Source organism: Tamandua tetradactyla, chromosome Y (genome assembly GCF_023851605.1).
Source record: "Tamandua tetradactyla isolate mTamTet1 chromosome Y, mTamTet1.pri, whole genome shotgun sequence".
NCBI lineage: Eukaryota > Metazoa > Chordata > Mammalia > Pilosa > Myrmecophagidae > Tamandua > Tamandua tetradactyla.
The window spans coordinates 2,309,460-2,326,824 of NC_135354.1; positions in this window are offsets into that span (position 1 = coordinate 2,309,460).

The following is a 17,365-nucleotide window of genomic DNA, read 5'->3' on the forward strand; positions in this document are numbered from 1 at the left end:
GATCTGAGGAAGTTTGGGCCTGTGGTATTGAACAAGTCATCAATGCAGACAACGAAGTCACCAACAGCATTAGTAGCTCTATAGGAGATTCTTCCTTCTTCAACATTTAAGTCACAAAGAATGATCAGGAGCGATCATCAGGTCAAAAGAGGAGGATAAAAATATGAGTTGGGAGAGAGTATACTCAAATGACGTGAGTCCTGCCTGAACCCTGACCTTGAAGCTGGCCTTGTAAACAGTCCATATAACACAAGTGGGTCCAGGAAGGCAGGCCCACCTGATGTTTCTCACTACCTGCCTGAGTCCCATCTTGCAGCCTGGCCCAATTCTTTCCTGTTGGACACTGTCTGCCTGCTGCCCTTGTCTGACCTCCTGGACACTGCCTGCTGCCATGTTGCCCACTGTCCCACTCCTTTCTTGACCTCCAGGCAGCTCTTCCTCACCTACAAGCCCAGGGTGCTGCCCCCCAAGTCTGGTCTGGCTAGTCCTGCTGCCTACCTACTCCTGTGCTGACCCAGAGAAAGAATTTAATCAGAGCTCACAGATGGATCAGGAAAAAGACTAGTCTGTGTGGATTTTTTCAATATGCTAGACAAAAACAAACTAAAAACCACTGCTTTTCTTGGCTCTTTTGGCCCTTTCACTTTCTCAGCATCTCTTAGTTAATATCAAATGCAGCATTATTACTTACCTAAAAGTATGCTTTATGAATTAATGAAGCACCCATCACACTTGCCTGTAGTAGCCCCACTGAAATCAGATGGAGAGTGACAGCATTTTAATTTTCACTCTGTACTAATGAAGCGTTATATTTGCCTGCCTAGATGAAATGTGTCATTTTCAGAAGTTCTAGCACAATCGTTTGAACTCTAAATTATCTGAAAACTTTCAAAGGTTTATTTTCACAACTATAATTTCCTTAATTTCAGTTACAACCTTGCTGTTGGATGGGGGAATTCTAGCTATAGAGAGCTTTCAACTTGCAGAGCAATTATTCACTGACAATATAGAATGATTTAGGTTAATAATATTTACCTTTACTCTCACAAGAATTCAGAAAATAATGTTTGTAATTCTAATCATGTCTACTAATATAGTTAGTATGGCTGGCACAGATTTATGGGAATAAAAAAAAAACCTCATACCTTGGGAGACCATAATTTTTTTTTAACTTTTTTATTTTGAAATATTTTCAAACTTATGGGACAATTACAAAAGTAATGCAAGCCCCATACAGAGAATACCAGCATAACTCTCCCCTCCTGCTCCTCCCCCTTGTACTGAGATCACCAATTTTAACATTTTGTCACCTTTGCCATATTGTTGTTTTATATATTCATCAATCAATCAGTCTATGGCTATTTATCAATCCATTTTGTGAACTCTTGAGTATAGATTGTATATACCATACTCCTTGAACACTTCATGCCACTGTATACGTTCACTTATGTAACCCCTTAATTATAACTATCAAGTTGAAGAAATTTAACATTGATATAAAGTGTATAACATATAGTCCAATTCATTTATCCCAATAATGTTCTTTTGAGTCTTCTCCCCTCCTTGTTAGATTTGTCTAGGATCATATATTACATTTCATTGTCATTATATCTTTAGTTGCTCTTTTTTTTCTATTGTGGGAACACATATACAGCATACACTTTCTTATCTCAACCACCCCCATGTTTACCATTCAGTTGGATTAATCACAGTCACAATGTTGCAGGACCCTCACCACCTTCCATTACTGAGGCTTCTCCATCTCCCCAAACAGAAACTGCATACCTTTCTCCCCATTTTCCCTGTTCCCCATCCCTGGCAAATGGTGTTGATATTTCTGACTCTATGAGCTTCCATATTCTCTGTTTTCTTTGTAGCTACCAAGAGGCTTAAATTTAACATCCTAAATTTGTAACAATCTCATTTGCTGTGATCCCACATAAACTTCAATAGTATATACAAACTATATCCTTATATCCCTCATTCCACAGCTTTGTGTAGTCCTTGTCAAAAATTGCATTTTTTTGCTACAAGTAAAAAGCACTTGATTATCATTACATTTTTAACATTTTTTATTATAAAATATGTATACAAAGCAAAGAAAGAAAAAAGCAATAATTTTCAAAGCACACTTGTCATGGACTACCATTCTACCACCTCAGATTTTTCCTTCTAGCTGCTTCAAAACACTGAAGGCTAAGAAGGAATATTAATTTAGTGATTCAGCAGTCATACTCATTTGTTAAATCCTATTTTCTCTGTTATATCTCCTCCTTCTCCTTTGATCTCTCTCAATCTCATTGATTGAGACAATACTCATTCTGACTTTTTCATGTTGAGAAGGGTGTCAATGGTAAAGGATAGGGGGATGTAATTAATTAATAATCTTGGAGAGGATGGTCTGTCTGGGTTTCAGGATTTATATTCTGGAACCTAGGAACCCTCCAGGTATTATAGGTTCCAGGAAAGCAAACTTAGTACATGAAACCTTTATAGAATCTCAGTTTGAACCCTAGGTATTCTTAAGAGTCAACAGGAGTGATGCTGGTTGTGGTTTAGCAAACCATAGCAAGCAGAACTATCTAACTGATGATTGCATAAGAGTAGCCTCCAAAATAGTCTCTTGACTCAAGACAGTTCAGCCATTGATGCCTTACTTTATACACTTCTTTCCCCTTTTTTGACCTGGAAGGCTTTGTCGTGATTTATCATTACATTTTGGGGGTTTTTCTCTTAGATTCTGTAGGAAGTAAAAAGGGGTTTCAAACCAAAAATAAAACAGTACTGGCATTTACATTTTCCCCTATCATTACTCTTACTAGAGATCTTTATTTCATCACGCTGCTTCTATCTTTTCTCTATTGTCCTTTACTTTCAACCTGCAGAACTCTCCAAGCATCTCTTGTAGGGCTGGCCAAGTTGTGGCAAACTCCCTTGGCTTTTGTTTGGGAGTGTCTTAATCACTCCTCATTTTTGACAGACAATTTTACTGGATATAGAATTCTTTGTTGGCAGCTGTTCACCTTCAGCACTTTAAATACGTCATCCACTGCTTTCGTCCCTCCATAGTTTCTGATGACACTTAATATTATTGAGGCTCCTTTGTGTGTGGCATGTTGCTTCTCTCTTGGTGCTTTCAGAATTCTCTCTTTATCTTTGGCATCTGACAGTTTGATTATAATATGCCATGGCATGGGTCTATTTAGATTTATCCTGCTTGAAGTTTGTTAAGCATCTTGGATGTATATATTCATGTCTTTCATTAAATTTGGGACATTTTCAGCTGTTATTTCTTTGAATATTCTCTCAATTTCATTCTTTCTTTCTTTTCCTTCTGGGACTCCATAATGAGTTATGATTATGCTTGATGGTGTCCCACAGCTTTCTTAGAATATTCTTTATTCTTTCTTCCTTCTGCTCCTCAGCCTGAATCATTCAATTGTCTTAGCTTCAAGTTCTCTGATTCTTTCATTTGCCAGCTCCAATCTGTTGGTGAACCCCACTAAGGAATATTTAATTTCTGTTATGTGGCCTTCAGCTCTTTTTGGTTCCTTTTCATAATTTTCATCTCTTTATTGATATTCTCCTTGTGTCCATCTATAATTTTCCTGATTCCCCTTGGTTTTTTCCTTCATACTTTCTTTGAGCATATTTATATCCATATTTTCAATATGGTCTTTGTCACACCCCTGGTATGGTCCTTCTCATTGATGGATTTTAATGTGCCTGGACCATCATTTCCTGTTCTTTGTATGTTTTATAATCTTTTGTTGAAGGCTGGATCTTTTGAAATTTTAATGTGTTATTACTGGAATTTAGACTCTGAGGTGCCTGTTCCTTAAGTCTGTAGTCAGCTAGTATTATCACAGATATTTCCATGAATGCCAGGAGTTAAGGTGAAGAAGGAAGATGAGGAGGAGGTGGAGGAGGAGAAAAAAAGTCGGAGAAAAGGAAGAAGGAGGAAGAGGAGGGAAAGAAGAAGCAGAGGAAGAAATCACCCCTCCAAGTCTTTGCAGTTTGACCTGTGCAGTACTCTCCTTCAGAGTTTAGCCATGCAATGAATTAAGAGAATAGCCCCAGGCCAATGCATGTGGTCCACCTGTGAATTTCTTTGCATGCATTTTGTCTTCAGCATGTGCATGTGGCCCTGGGAATTCCCCCCTTTACATGGTTCCAATAGTTTCCTCTTTTCCAGCAAACAGTTCTCTCATGTTTCCAGGCACTGCACTGTTAGGTCCTATAGCCAGCAATCCCTTGCTCCAGACAGCATGGTTTGAATGCTCTCCCATAGCATTCTGTAATAGAGCTCTGTGAGCTACCTTCTACACACAGGGTAAGTTTGGGGACAGCTGTCAGGCCACCACCAGACAGACGGGGCCAGACATACAAATTCCCAGTATGTGCACGGGGTTACTCTGCTCCTTCACTGGGACCAGGGATCTCTGCCAGCTCTGTGCTGAGCCCATAAGAGTTTGGGTGGAGGTGGGGGGGGTCAGTTATCCAAGGCATCAGGAGATTGTGCTGCTTTTAAGTAACCTTTTTTTTTAATTTGGTGCTTGCTGTGTTATTGCAATCCTTTAGCTGTTTTCTGTAGCTTTGATAATGATTTTTCTGCCTGTTCTGGTTGGTTGTTCAAAGTGCCTGTGGGGGAATGGACCATAACATTTTTTGCTCAAACCATAACTCCTTTGAGAGTGACAGGGAGCAATATGTATCATTATACCAGGCAAATCAAGATGTAGAGACCCTGCTCTCACTGCATACTATGACCATTTAGTTATGGCAACTCTCAGGTATGGCAACTATTTCTAGGCCGACTGACACATGTTTCAAAAGTATTGATTATAGAGTGATTTGAGGATCATGTTTTTATGAGGAGCCCACCTTGACCATTAAGCTGAACTGACATCCACTGGCAAAGGGGAGCTGAGGACACAGCAATATTTAATACAGTCATTCTGCATCCTCTTTGCTTGCTTTCAACTTGCTGCCCATCCAATTCAATTCCTCTTTCTGTCTCTCTCATCTAAAATACCACACCTGCTCTGTGGATTTAGTATTGGCATCTGGGCTCTGAGTTCTAAACTCTCAGCTCATCTGCAGCATTGATCTCCAATCTTCCCACCAGCTGTTGCCACAATTGTCTACCTCAGAAAAGCAATCTCCTCCTTGAAACCAGTCCCAAACGCAGGACACATGTTGATCTTTCCCCCTTGCCTGGCCAAACACCAGGGGTGGGTTTCAGACACAACTAAATTGGAGTCCCCTGCATCATGGGGAGCTTGCCAAAGGGGAAAACAAATGTGTGTGTGTTGGGAGGGGTGGGTGGTTTTTCTCATTCCTGTTCACTGTTGAAATAAGCAGCTAAATTAGAAACCTAATGAAGTAAAGAAAACATAGCCACATTAAAATTCTGAAAAAGTAAATATGAAGTTAGTTCTCTATTTATAAATAGAAAGAAACCCTTCTTTTTATGATTAAAATTTAGCCATAATAATTTTTACTCAGGAATTTCTCCAATTCTTTGCTAGACTGAAAAGCAAAATTACCTTTCACCTACCAAGGGAAGAATATTATTCAGAATGTATGTGGTAGTTCCTAAACCTGGTTGCACATTATAATCACATAGGGAGTTTTAAAAATATGGATCCCATGCTTAGGTATTCTGATGCAATTGACCTGGAGTGCCTGGGCACTGGGACTCTGGATGATTCCAATGTACAGCTAAAGTTGTGGACTCCTGACATTTCATGTGTCAGGCACTGTACTAAATATATGTATACAGGACTTCACTGACTTTTCACAATGGTACTATGTGATGCCAGCCTTGCTTTGAACATGAGGAAGTAGGGCTCTGAGAGGTCTAAGAAGGTACCTAAGAAACTGTGTGATCAACACAGCTATTAGGGTCTAAAATCAAACTATGACTTCAAGTTCTATGCACTTAACCATTAGTGAGAAAAATTTTGAATTATTGATAAGGACCTGCTTAGCAGTCTCAAATTACCACTTCACTCTAGAGCCATTTCATTCCTGCTTGAAGGCACAGCCAAGGTCTAAGCTACCTCCAAAGATCTAATTCCTATGGCCAATCTCATTCTTAACAGAAACATTCGGAGTTTGCTCATTGCATCCATCAAGTTTTCATCCTGGATCTATGTTCAATAAGGCCTAAAACTTCATGTGCTGCCTTGGAATCTTGAAACATTGCAAGGCCCCAAAGGCTTGTTCCCTTGCCTAGTGGGAAAGGTTCTCTAGCCACCTAGTTCCCCTATCAGCTGGACCAGCTGAACTACCCAGTTTTCAACTTAACAGTTTTCTCCTCCCTGACAACCTGTGAAATTATTCAAATAAATCAATCACATCCTCCCATGGGAACGAGGGACCATCTCAGCCTCTTGTTACTCCAAAATCTACCTCCCCCAGCCCCTGCTTGTTCACTCTATTCCTGAGTGCATCACTGATGTGACCCTGTGTGGCATGCTGTGTCCTTTTCTGGGTCATGAATTTGTGTGATTAATAAACTTCTGCTTGATTTCACCCATCTGGTGTCAGATGTCCTGTGTTTGACCATTTTATACTATTTAGGGTAAGTAGGAGGCATCAAAAGTCTGGTAACTGGGTTCTTGTTTTATGCCTATTGCCCAAGGCCATGGTGTGTTCCTTCCTCCATAAGGGCCAGCATAAAACATGGACAGTTTATCAGAGTCCTGGGTTCAAGTTCCTTTCTGTCATCTCCTGCATCACTATGACTTTGAGAAAGTCAATTAACCCTACTGAGTCTCAATTTCCACAACTATAAAAGATAGAGGGAAATATACCCTGCATTGCAGGGCTGAAATGAGAAATAAACCATATAACAAATGTAAAGAAGTAGCATAACATCCAGCTCATAGCAAGTGCTCATTAAATAGTAAATGTGTTATAATTAATATTAATATAATGATTATTACCTGGCACCCCTGTTGTAATGAAGTAAGAATGTTGCTATACTCTTACAAAATTAGCTTGAATGCTGCACTGAAATTTGCTCTTTGAACTTCAGCAGGAGTAGCTGCTGCCAACCCCTCTGATGCCAGAGGCTTGCCTTCCAGGTCTTCAGCCTGGTACCCACAGACAGACCTCACTTCTGTCACTCTCTTCATGCCTGACACCTAGAGACCCTGAAGGTTTTCTGACACAAGACTTATACCCATTCAAATCATTGTAGGTCACCTTATCTCTGAAGGCTCAGTCACCTGGGTGGCCGCCCAAAATAGGGCCTCTCCCTATCTCCAAGACTCCATCCAGTCTCTCCTCTGTGGCATATCTTTTTGTCAATGGCAACCCATATTATGATTGTATCAAGTAACAATTATAATGTTAACACATTGATTCATGCATCGTAACACAACAAACTGATTTTAAAAGCTGGGTTGAAGGGTTAGGTATAACTTCCTGGTTTTCTCAGAGGGATCCCAACCTAATCCATCCTAACTGTGGGGGCAGGTCTTCATTTATCCCAATGGTCACATAAGCAACATGGAGAATGAGGCATGATTCCCTGGAGAGATTTTCAAGGTCCTCCTTGAAGTATATTTTCTACACTACTGTGGCTCTAAACTATGGCCATAGTCTCAAGACCAAATTCTAGTCTTCGGCAGCTGGCTTCAGTATGGTGGTTACAGCAATGAATTTGGAGTCAGGAATCCTGGGTTTTTGGCCAACTATTCCTTGAGTAACCACAAGCAAGTTTACTGTCCATGTCTCAGTTTTTCTGTCAGTCAAATGGGGGTAATTTTTCCTTCCTTCCATCACTTCTAAGGCATATATTATGATAATTAATTACTCCATGGCCACAGGAAACTTGGAAATTTCTTTGCGATAACAAAGATATTGTCAGTTTTTCCTTCAGAGCATGATTATTTACCCTCAGGATTATTTTACATTTTGGATTCCTGTTGCAACTGGAGGTTCATTCAGCAGTGATTTTCTCTAGAGTTACTGAGCCACATATTTTATTATTGCCTTAGTGCTGGCTGAAAGAAGCAGCAGCATCCTCCAAAACATTGAACCAAAAAGCCTGGATTCAACCAAAAAGAACAATATTGCTAAATCACACTAGTGGCTTGCTTTAGCTCCAGCTGCCCAGGCTTCCCCATAATGTGAGCATCTGTTACCATTTGAAAAATATTGTAAAGAATATGGTTTGGCATTCAGGGGTATACAAGGCTTGGTGAAAAGTTTCCCATCTCCTCCTCCTGTCCTGCATAACACCAATATCTATCTTTATCTCCCATATTTCTATTACTGTTAGTTCTAAAGGAATTTTTTTCACATTCCATGTTTTAATGATGTTTTAAGCCTGAGAAATTCTATTAGCTTCTTGCATAAAACCATTAACAGATCTATGTTGACCCTCCTGCAAATATTTTTTTAGAGTAGTGTTGAGAATGAAATATCTTTAAGCTTGAGTTTCAAGCTGAGAAAATTAGCAGTCATTGGAAAAAGAATAAATTATACAGTAAGCAGATATATTATTTTTAAAAGGACTTAAATTATTATTTATATTGCTGATTTTTCCTCTTTGGTATTGTTTTGTATGGATGTCATTTCCAAATGAGAAAATAAACTTTGATAATTTAGCAGAATATTATATTGTCACCACATATGGCAGATTATGAATACATTCTATTCTGTTTTCTGGAATGGTTAACTGACAACCAAAATACAAAAGAAAACAAAACTCAATCACAATCATTCTCTGCTACTATAAAAAATAAAAATTACAGTATGGGGAATTTTGGCTAATTATAGCCCACAACATAAATAGGATGTTTCATGATTAATGTTTAAATATAAATCTCCTAAAAAGGTCTCAATACAATTTCGTGTTGCATGTAAATCAGATACAGAAGATTAATTCCATTTGAACCCATTGGAATTAATGGGAAGATTGTTTTCCAACAGTCAGAGACTCAGCTACCCAGAATCTGGTCTTGATTCTGTCACTAACTCTCTTTGTGACTTTGGTGAGTCCTTGCAACTTGATGGGATCCAGTTTCCTAATCTTTAAATCAAGTCTGCCGTGCTCTGAAAGCCTTGTCCTGCAACATTTAATATTGTTCTAAGTAAGGGATCAACAAGATTTTTCTATAAAAACCCAGAGAGTAAATATGTTAGGTCATATAGACTCTGTTGCAACTACTCTACTCTGCCAATATAGCACAAAAGCAGCCACAGACAACACATAAATGAATGAGCATGGCTGCATTCAAATAAAACTTTATTTATGGACACTGAAATTTGAATTTCACATGATTTTTATTTGTCACAAAATGTTATTCTTCTTTTAATTTTAATTCTTCTTTAATATCTTCCCCACTATTGAAAAATAGGAGACATTCTTAGCTCCCAGACTATACAAAAATAGGCAGGTTGGCCAGATTGGGGTCACAGGCTGCAATTTGTTGAACCCAGTTCTAGGTTGTTTACAAATCCTCCACCCACTTAGTGGAAAATACAGTAGGAAAGCAATATGTAGTCTTTTCCTCAGGACATATGAGCTAAGAAAGCCTGACTTGGCTGCAAATAATAATAATTATATTCACAGAGTAATATCTCACTATAATAATTTTTTAAATAAAACTATCTGAGAATAACATTTCAAGATACATAATAGAGTAGTAGTTTTTTAATAAACTTCATTTCATTATTTTAGCTCTTTACTTTAGTGGTCAGAGCTATTTTAATAATAACAAAAATATTAATAATAAAGACCATTATCATTTATTGAGCACTTATGGAATGCCAGGCATGGTGCTAAATGTTTTACAATGACCTCATTAGTCTTTACAATAACCCTCTTGTTAAGTTCACCTATATCCCCTTTACAGATGAGGCTTAGAAGGGTGATGTAATGTGCCTGAGTCCATGCAGCTAGTATATAACCGAGCCAGGGATAAATCTCAGGTGATTCTGACTCCAAGATCCACAATTGAAAACACTTTATATACTACTATTAATTTCTTGTTATGGTTAATTTTTTTAACTTCAAAAATCAAGAATCTATAACCAATAAATTGCAACATATAGTAGAACACAAAATATACTTCATTCTACTCATTAAATTAGAATCAAATATAACATTTGATGTCTTTGTCTTAAACAGCGGAATTCCATGAGCAGGTAACTGAGCTTCAACCTTAAACTTCTGAGCCCTGGGAAAGACATATAGTACAATGTTCAGTATCTATAGTAAAGCTAGATAGTGCTTTACATAATAGACTCTTTTCTTACCACCCAGTGAAAGAGAAACTCTTTTTAAAAAAAAAAACAATTGACCTGTTGATAGCATATGTGATGAAGTTTCTGATTCGATTGTATTGACAGATGGAAGAAAGGAGAAGAAAGGATCTGGATGCCAGGGAGACAGAGGATGGTGTAATTAAATACAAAGCCATCTGCATCTTGTCCCTGTGTGGCCTCATGCTCGTGTTTAAGTTAAACATTTTGTATCATCACCTGATAGATCACAGACCGGATTCCTAACCTGAAGCATTCTTTCAGCAAGCATGGAGGGGCAAAGTATTCTTTGAGCAAACTATACCTTTCTTCTAGATAAAGAAGAAGTCAATGCAATTATTAAAATAGTAGAACAGGATTGGAAGGCTTAAGCTGCAAGGATGCCATCATACCTGGCACACAGAAGGCATAAGCTATGTCTGATGTAAAATGTCTGCAGAGGGCAAACCCAGAAATCTGCTTTGTGTTACTTTCTAATAAACATCAGTGGGGAAAATGCATTTATAACTTGAAATATTGGGAGCAGAAATCTAGTCGCTTGCCCCATGAACCCAGTTCTGGGGCAATGTCAGGTCAGTACAACTGCTCTAATGCTCTTGGTCTTTACTTCTGAATTGATTAAGCTTCACTCAATGCATTTTTGGCCTAATAAGCTACAATCATGGTGTGTTGACATCATTGAGAATAGCAGGCTCCACAGAATTCAATTAATGGAATATTCACAGCTATTTGGCAGTTGGGAAAATTAAAGACACATCAATTAAACAACCTGCTCCAAAACAAGTTAGATTTGAAGTGAGAAATAAGATTCAAGTCCAGTTTCAGCACCTTCTATTTAATTTCTCTGGGATGGCTGGGTTATGGAGCTTAGTTTTTTAAAACTAATTATTTTTATATAAACTTTTTAATTTTGAAATAATTTCAAACTTAAAAGACAATTGCAAAAACAATTAAAACCCATAAAAGAACTCCAATATACTGCCCCACCCAGATACTCAAAGCCACCAACTTTTAGCATTTTGCCACCTTTGACTTTCCTTCCTTTCTTCCTTCCTTCCTTTTCTCTTCCACCCTCCCTCCCTCCCTCTCTCCATTTGTCTAAAATGTCTATAAATATTTTTATTCCATTGTTTCAAAGATGGGTTAATAGAAATAGTTCTCACTTCCAAAGCTACAAAATTATGACACTTTCACTAAGTCTTATAAGAAGCCAGCTTTTGCCCATTTAATATGGTTCAACTGACATTTAATAAGGACTATACTAGATCTAAAGATGAAAAGGCTGAATAAAGTCAACCTCCCTACCCCCACCCCATGAGTATTTTACATTCTAATGAAAAAGGAAACAAATAAACAAACAAAACCCTCAAAACAGATTATTTCAATTAAATAAGAGTAAAGGAGAAGATAAAGGTTTGGAGTGAGTGCAATGGCAAGCCAGAGGAGAGGCACTGTGGAGAAACCTGGAGTCAAAAAAACCCTTCTATTGAGAAGATGGTGCCTAAATTGAGCCCTGAAAGGCAAGGAGAAGTGAGTTAATTGAAGAAAGGGGAAAGTGCATCTTAACCCAGGGGAACTCCTGGAGCAAAACCTAGAGGCCTGAGATATGGTGGATGGAGTTCCCAGAGAGGATGTAGAACAGAGCTCTCTCAGGAAATGGATTCCTGGCCATTTGTAAATGGAAAGAGAAATCATATGGACATTATAAAAAGCTTTACAGTCACAGTGTAAACAAAATTGGAGAAACCTATTGTTACTATGAGATGCTGATATCAAGATGGAGAATCTATCCCTAGAAATATCTTTCATAAAAATGGATTTGTTTTTAGAAAGGCAAAATGCTCCCTCACTTTGTCTCCTGGCTGATGACATGGCTTATGCCTATTCTTAGGTCAGTGCTCATAATGGGTGAAAAGCTTGCTGTGACTCCAGGTAAGATAACCAAATCCAGTGACCTTCAAAGAATTTATTTATTCCAAACACTCTAGTCACACAGCATTCCTTCCCAGGGTTTCAAAGTGGTACTTTATGCTTCTACCCCAGAGTCACCTGCTACAAGGGAAGAACAAAGGTCACTGTGGGAGGGAGAGCTGGGGAAAGTTGCAGGAACTCTCTAAAAGTTTGAAGTGACTCTACTATTAAAACAAATCCAGACCCACCTAGATTGTGAGTTTTGAAGGAAGATACTCAGTTGTCCAAGAAGCTCCAACTTCACCACCACTGAATTTTCCTCCCCTTAGCTTCTCATGCTTTGCTTATGGGTAACATCACCCCCTGGATAGCTTTCTATGACTTAGGCACTAGAATGGTACAAGGTACCTTTGGTTCTCCAAATACAACAGAAGGAAACTTCCAAAAAGACTTAAGAAAATGGTATAAGACAATAACAATAACATTTGAAGAACAATTTCTAGTTAAGCTAATAAAGTACTGACTTCTCAAACAATCATAGCTAATTCCACTATAAGGAAAGCATGAAGTCCTTGCACCATTCAAAACCCAATTCTCAGGATAAACACTAACCCCAAAAGGCAGCACAAGCTCATTGGCACCCTACATGCTCTCCTTCCTCTTGTTCTCTGTCCTGCCCCTGATATGCTATACTGCTTTCTCTTCTATAGGAGCTGGCACCTGGTTGACCAGGCCCTTCTTGTCCAGACCAAGGAAACATTTTCAATCCACGTTAGAGTTAAAAAGGCCCTGTATTGACTGCCTGGGTCTGAACACCAGCTCACTTAGCAGTTGTGTGACCTTAAGTAAGTTATTTACCTCCCTGTGTCTGTTTTCTCATCTTTAAAATGGGGATAAAAAGCAAAAGTACTTAGAATTAAATAAAATAACATATGGTATAATTAGCATTTTGGAACCCATTTTTGGTCTAAAATTCATATTTTGGGGTGACTAGAAAATAAACAGTATCACTCTTCAAGGGAGCTCCTGCTATGTACCTACAGAACATGGGATAATCTCTTATGAATCAATAGTATAACAGTATGCTAACCCTACTCCTATCTCCAGACCTTCATCTGGTTTGTTCTCTCTGCCTGGAATGCTTTAGCCAGCACCCCCCAACTCACCACATCTGAAGTGGATGTTACTAATGCTCAGCAAACCCCATCTTCTCTCCTTCCTGCACATCCCAGCTCTTTGCAGATAGTAGGACCATGAAATCAATTCAGGCCAATTGTCTGAGAGCCAAGAAGAAAGCACTGTACAACATCTACCCTTGCTCATCCCTTTTGCTAAATTTTGAGAATTTAGCAACCATGAGTGGGGATGGGTTACATGGAATTGAAGCAGCCTGGTCACCAAGAACAGCTAAGCTGCCCTGGAGAGCAGACTTGGTAAGCAAGGAATAAATGTTGCAGTGTTAAGCCACTGAGGTTTGGGGACTGTTTGTTATCACAGCATAAGCCTGGTCCATCCAGAATAATACATACCACTTACACACCAGGCATCTCAACCCTACCTGCCACCCCCCTTCTTTGACAGGTTTCCTATCAACCTTCAGATCTTGACTTACTTCTCTGCTCCTCAGAGAAGATTAGTGGTCTTCCAACTTTTATTTGTCAATAAAATAGGTAAATATATTAGAACTTAGAACATCGCTAGTGTTCAGAATAGTGTTTGTATTTTTTTAGATGAATGAATATCGATACATCAAAAAGTATACATACAGTAGCAGGAAGTTTGTTGCTTGATAATACAGATGATGACATCAGGGGAATGAGAAACTCCACTGGATTATATGCTGGGCCAGAAAATTGTACAGAGACTTGATTGCAGAAGTTTATGTACAGAAGGGACTCAAGGGCATGAATTTAAAAAACTAATCACATCCCAGAGGAAAATCAGTAAAGAGTCATGGGCAAGAAACCATAAAATGGAATCAGATGTGGTACTGTCTCCCCTTCCAATAAACCTGTCCACAAGCAACTGTGTGAAGGAGCCAGATGGGATCATGTGGAAGGTTCTGGATCTTATAGGAGTCTGCTATAGATACTTGGGACTATACTAGCCCAGTCCACTTCATCTCACTCACACTCACACTCTCACACACAAAATGTAAAAAGGGAGGGTGTGGTAAAGAGATACATGAGGAAACTTTTTTCTCTGGAAAGAGTCCTCTGCACTCAGTAAGTGGCAGGCTACAGAGACTCAAGAGGGATGATGGTTTCATAACATGGATTAGTTTTTAAGTAAGTCATTTTGAATATTTACCTGAGTCTTCTTTTCCCAAGTCATCCATTTCTGCCATCACTTCTCCATATAGAGATAAGGTCATGCACTAAAAGCACTACATCAGGAAAACTTGTCACTTAAGTGCCATTGGTTCCAACACTTTTAGTATCACTGCCTTTACAGTAGTTTTGCACAGGAGCCAGGAGCACATAATAATACCCAAATCCTGTAACAGACATTTATCATTTTGTAGTTACCCAGTGTCCAACTCTAACCACACATATAACCTTTCTTAATAGTACCCCGATCTCTCTTAGGGAATGATTCAAGTGATAATTAAATTCTTACTGGGGGGTCCCTTAAGGGTCACTTCCCACAGGAAAACTCAGGAGTCTGCTCCTTCCACCACAATCACCCTGGTACAGCCAAGGGAGCACCAATCAGACATCACCCCTGGGAATGTCAATTCCAAGTGAGTGATGGAAAGGAAGAGGGCATAAGCAGAGGTCAAATTCATTACAATACCATCAGCAGGCTGAGAACCAACCTATACCTAAGTAGCAATCTTGGTTAAATAAGGTCCTGATGGCAGAGAGGCCCTAATACCTGTTACTTTCTTGGCTTCCTCTTTTTTTTTAATTCCTGCAAAGGAGAAGATAAACCTACTTATGATTATGCCTAAGAGTCACCCTCAGAGAACCTCTTCTGTTGCTCAAATATGGTCTCTCTAAGCCAACTCAGCAAGTAAACTTACTGCCTTCCCCCACTACATGGGACATGACTCCTAGGGGTGTAAATCTCCCTGGCAATGTGAGACAGAACTTCCATCATGAGCCAGAACCCGGCATCATGGATTTGAGAAAGATTTCTTGACCAAAAGGGGGAAGAGAAATGAGACAAAATAGTTTCAGCAGCTGAGAGATTTCAAACAAGAGTCAAGAGGTTATCCTGGATGCTATTCTTATGCATTATATAGATATCCCTTTTTAGTCTATGGTGTAGTGGAGTGGCTATAGGGAAGTATGTGAAACTGTTGAACCATATTCCAGTAGCCTTGATTCTTGAAATTGATTTTATAAGTATTTAGCATTTACCATGTGTTCTAGTTTGCTAGCTGCTGGAATGCAACACACCAGAGATGGATTGGCTTTTAATAAAAGGGGATTTATTTTGTTGGTTCTTCAGAGGAAAGGCAGCTAACCTTCCACTGAGGCTCTTTTCTTATGTGGAAGGCACAGGATGGTCTCTGCTGGTCTTCTCTCCAGGCCCCTGGGTTCCAACAACTTTCCCCGGGGTGACTTCTCCAAAGGCCTGGGCTGAGCTGCAAGTGCTGTGATGAGGAATGCTGAGCTGCTAGACTGTGCTACATTGCGTTCTCTCATTGAAGCACAAGCCAATTAAGTTAAACGTCACTCATTGCAGCAGACACGCTCCTAGCCGACTGCGGATGTAATTAGCAACAGATGAGATTCACCTACCATTGGCTCATGTCCACAGCAACAGAACTAGGTGCTTTCACCTGGCCAAGTTGACAACTGAATCTAACTACCACACCATGTGATGTGTGATGGTGAATATCTTGTGTCTCATGATGCCTTTATCCAGGGTATGGACAGATGATACAAGAAAATACAAGGACAAAAAGTAAATAATAGAGGGGGTATAAAGGGTAAAAAAATAGGTAGATTGCAATACTAGTGGTCAATGAGAGGTAGGGAGGAGTAAGAGGTATGGGTTTTGTCTTTTTTCTTTTTCTGGAGTGAAACAAATGCTCTAAAATGATCATGATGATGATACACAAATATGTGATGATGGACTGTATGGTGCATGAAGATATCTCAATAAAAATGTATTTTTAAAAGCAGTAAGCAGGTAGAAAGTTTATTAGGTATGCATGTGAGAAGATATTTGGGCACTTTTTCAAGAAAAGAAGTGTGGGAGGCAAGACGCCCTGACAATATGATGCAATTTGCTTCTATAGATTAGCTTTACTTACTCCTCCTCCCCCTTCCTTCTTCAGGGCTCTTTCTCCTAACCTCCCTTCTCTCCAGGGTGGTGCCTGGTGAAAAACAGTGCATTTGTGAAAGTTGGCTGTTGCTGGGTGTTTTGTATAGGTGGATGGCTCCTGGGTAGGGTGTCTCTGCAGGATAGGCCCTTCTGACCTATTTTCTCTCTCCTCTCAGGTCCCTGTGCTAGCCTGCCTCAACTCCCCCCTCAGGGAGTTATAGTCTCAGCTTCCTCTTGATCTGAGGCCCCTAATATCCTGTTAATAATTCTCCTCTGGTATAAAATATTTAGAGTTGGTCTCTGCTACAGGCAACCACTACTGAGACCAGGGATGCTATATACAACCATATGTAGGGTGTTCTCTACACATGAGCAGCCAGGAAAAGAAATCAAGGGGGCTGAAATACAGCCTGTGCTTGGCTTGCAAAGCTCATGGGGCTATATTCTCCTGGAAGGAGTGACCTTTTCCATTTTTACACAAAATCATTGTATAGGCTGGCAGTGGCCCAGCCCTTGACTGATAAATTCCCATTTTTCTGTTATAAAAGAAGCCTAGTGATTAAGTCATTAATACATACACTATGATTCCAGTAATGCAATAATATCCAACTGGGCTATTCTTCTGCCTTCTTTCCACCTAAAGATTGAATCACCTATTATTTCCAGGAAACAAAATGTGAAAGGAGAAGAAATGTGCTTACAACTGATCATCCTGTGATAAGGTGCACCACACAGTCCCAAGTAACTAATGTGCCTCCAATTATTTAAAGGGTTGAAATCTAAATTTAAAAGATACTTGCAAATATCTAACACTAGTTGCTACACTGCAGCTTTTAATAGACTTTACAGTCATCGCCACTTGCAGAAAAAGTACTCAAAGAACTCAAGAATT